Below are 3,732 nucleotides of genomic sequence, written 5' to 3' on the forward strand. Positions count from 1 at the left end.
AACTTGGCCCAGGGTAGATTTGGGGTCTACCCAGAAATCTTTCAATTTTCCGCGACAGTGGCCATATATACATATAAGAGGATATGTATAGGGTTGGGGAGCTAGTAAGCGAACGACTCGAGGGCTATTCAGCGAAATAATGCTGATTCGTCAAGAATAAAGTGGCTGTATACATATTTAGCCCTTTCTCGCTTGCATCTTCTTCTCTCGCGGGGTGGGAAACTGCAAGACTGCCATCGGATGAAAACTGCTCAGTGTGGCATTTTAAAGCAGATGCTCTGTTTGTGACAATTGCTGTGGAGTATAAAAGGAAATTAAACCGGTTCTTGAGGCACTAGCTCGATCACTGTTGCTGGAAACAGGGAAATTAAGGCGAAAAATTTTATTGTATTTTTTTTCCGAATATAACTAGATATATTTATATGGAATAAATAAGAATAATAAGATACTTTAATAAACATGATTAGAAACTATATTTATTGGAAGAAGTTGCAAGTCCAGCCAACTCCTAGCGGAGTTAGAGGCCAGTGCTTATAGGATTGGCGAGGAAGGCAAAGCCAAACACATCACTACAATGCTACAAAAATTTTTTACATGTGAATGCATACAAGAATCTTACAGAAAGAACATGGTATTTTTATAATTGCAAAAGAAACAATTTTCATATTACATTTAACAGCATTTTTTTAGAATCTAGATTTATAAAATTTCTGGCAAGGCATTCCACAGTCTAGTATAAGAATATTTATTATATTTATTTACACTAACCGGCATAACTAGAGGCGACGACATTCTCCATACTATTGAACATCGACGGATTCGAGCGATTGCAATAATGATCCCTCAAGTTGCTCAGAATCAGAATAATTTTTATTTCGTTAAATTCTCTACGCATTGACAACTTTTGAAATACGTCATTCACATATTAATAAAAATTTACATTTCATAGTTACAGATGAAAAATTAATTCTTGTCATAGAACTGATATTTATATACAATTTCTCTAATTTTACAAATAAACTCATTTATATCTTCAATCATTTTAACATCTATTGGGAAACATATGAATATTAGAGCTATCTTCACTACAGGGTTTTGGTTTAATACGTCTAAATGATTGTCGATCTCAATATGAGATCATTATTACAACGTTTATTTTTTGAAATTTTTATATTTCGGACTTATGCAGTTTGGTACTTCAGACTTTTTCCTAAATTTTTCAGGATACTTTATAAAAAATTTCCTACATTCCAACTCATTCCAACATATAGAGAGAGTAAACAGTTAAAATATTCCATATTTAGTAATAGTAAACAGCGGCCTACATGTATCAAGAACACCATTACTCCTCCAATACTTTAGCCCAGCCATCGCCCGGACAACTCGTTTTATTATTTATTTATTTATTTATTCTCCATTCATGGTACATACAACGCAAAAAAAGTACACTGTACAAAAAAAAGCGGAATCATGCATCGACATAAAAAAGTACAAGCATATACAAAAAATGCCAAAAATACAGGAGTCGGAAATTTATGTATAATGCTGGAAATACATTGGAATAAAGAGAAGAAAGGGTTTACAACTAGCAGATGTCTGCTAAAACGCCCGACATCAAAAGAGACGGCCGCCGCGGTAAACCCACACTATCGGAAAAAAAGAACGATATCACAAACACTTTAAAATCTTAACTCTTGAATTACTGCCACAAATGCTCCGTGTGGACCTGCCACCGGAGATCCCTCGAGATGTGGACGCCGAGCATTCGCTCCTTGTCCACGAACTCGAGCACCGATTCACCGAGGTTGTAGACGAACTCCAACCGATCGCGCGCGTGAGAAATGTCCATCACTTTGCACTTTTTTGCGTTAAGTCTCATTCCGTTATTTGAACACCACAGGTCAATGTTGCACAGATCTTCCTGCAGGCGTTTTCGGGAGAGTTGATTTCCATGTAGATGGTCGCGTCATCGGCGTACTGAACCAGGGTGCTATTGCCCATGACTTCAGGGAGGTCAGCAACGAAAATGTTGAAGAGGAGGGGCCCCAAAACACTGCCCTGAATCACTTCGGACGAAACCTCACAGGGCTCGGATTGAGCGCCATTGCAGGAGACGAACTGAGTTCGGCCGACGAGAAAATTTTCCACCCACTTAAGCAGCCGCCCTTTTATGCCGTATAGTGGGCGAGCTTTGAAAGGAGCCGTGCGTGCGGCACCCTGTCGAAGGCCTTGCTCCAGTCCAGAAAAACTGCATGAATGTGCGCACCGCTTGTCTTGTCCAGGGTCGCCGTCTATCTGTCACAGTAGAAACAGTAGCAGCAGCTTAATTTCAATGACTTAATGTTTTTCAAGAAATGCACCAGTGGCGAAACTGACAAGGATGCAAAGGCGAGAATCACTACCGGCCGAGTGATGAGAAATAGTGGCGGCGAGCACCCTTAATTCTCCCAACAGAGCTCGGGCGACAAAGTTTTTCTTTTTGAATAGCAAATCAGTGGAATTCCCTGCCAGCTGCGTTAAAAAATTGTATCTCGGTGAATCGGTGCTCGAGAACGTGGACAAGCAGCGTTTGCTCGGTGTCCACATCGCGAGAGACCTTCGGTGGCAGGTCCATATGGACATTGTGTGCAGCAAGGCGTCCCAATCTCTCGGCTTCGCGGCACGAAACTTGCGCGGCTGCACTCCCCGCGTCAAAAGAATTGCATACCTCTCTCTCGTCAAGCCAATCATGACTTACGGACTCCCTGCGTGGCACCCCACGCTGAAGGAGAACGTCAACAAACTCAATCGAGTGCAAAATCGGGCACTGCACTTCATTTACGGCCGAAACCCTCGGCCGCCAAACGAGCAGAGAATTATGCCTATTGACATGCACCTCAGGTACACCGACCTCTACTTCTTCAAAAAGTGCCTGAGCGGCGAGATAGATTTTGATGCGCGCGCCCGAATCGCAATAGGTCGCAAGCTGCGAGGTGACGACGAACAGGACCCCCGCCTCCAGCCACCCTCGACCAACAACAAGTTCGGTCGCGGCGCTTTTTCCTTCAGGATAGTCAAGCCCTGGAACGACCTGCCACCTGCCCTCAAAGACTGTCCCTCAAGCAATTTTCCCTCCCTTTGCAAGGAGCATTTGTGGCAGTAATTGAAGATTGAAGATTTTAAAGTGTTTGTGATATCGTTCTTTTTTTTTCGATAGTGTGGGTTTACCGCGGCGGCCGTGTCTCTTTTGATGTCGGGCGTTTTAGCAGACATCTGCTAGTTGTAAACCCTTTCTTCTCTTTTTTTTCTCCAATTTTAAAAATTTTTGTACAGACCGAGAAGAATAAATAATAATAATAACGGTTTCTCAGTTTAAAATTGCATGTAAAGAATATGTGACTCTTTGATACATTTATTTCCTGTTTACGGCTCCAGTTCGGCGAGTGTAGGTTAAATTTGGAAAAACTTTTGCTTTTCTGTTAGATTAGAGAAGCTCTAATCTAATCTAATTTATTGTATTAGACATTTAATAGTACATCTCCAATTTGCCTTTACAACAGGTGTTTATAGTATTAATTTAGTATAGCCAATAAATCTATAATTTAACATCAAGAGATTGAAGGAGCTCGCAAGCCATTAATAATTTGGCGGGGTGGGCAAACTTGTGACTTAGCCTCCTCTGCAGGGGAAACCCCCCCCCCCCCCCGGAAACCCTGCTGCTAAAGTCTCACTCAGTTAAATTTAAGCATTCAA

Source organism: Neocloeon triangulifer, unplaced genomic scaffold (genome assembly GCF_031216515.1).
Source record: "Neocloeon triangulifer isolate White Clay Creek 2 clone unplaced genomic scaffold, ASM3121651v1 ptg000022l, whole genome shotgun sequence".
In the NCBI taxonomy this organism is placed as follows: domain Eukaryota; kingdom Metazoa; phylum Arthropoda; class Insecta; order Ephemeroptera; family Baetidae; genus Neocloeon; species Neocloeon triangulifer.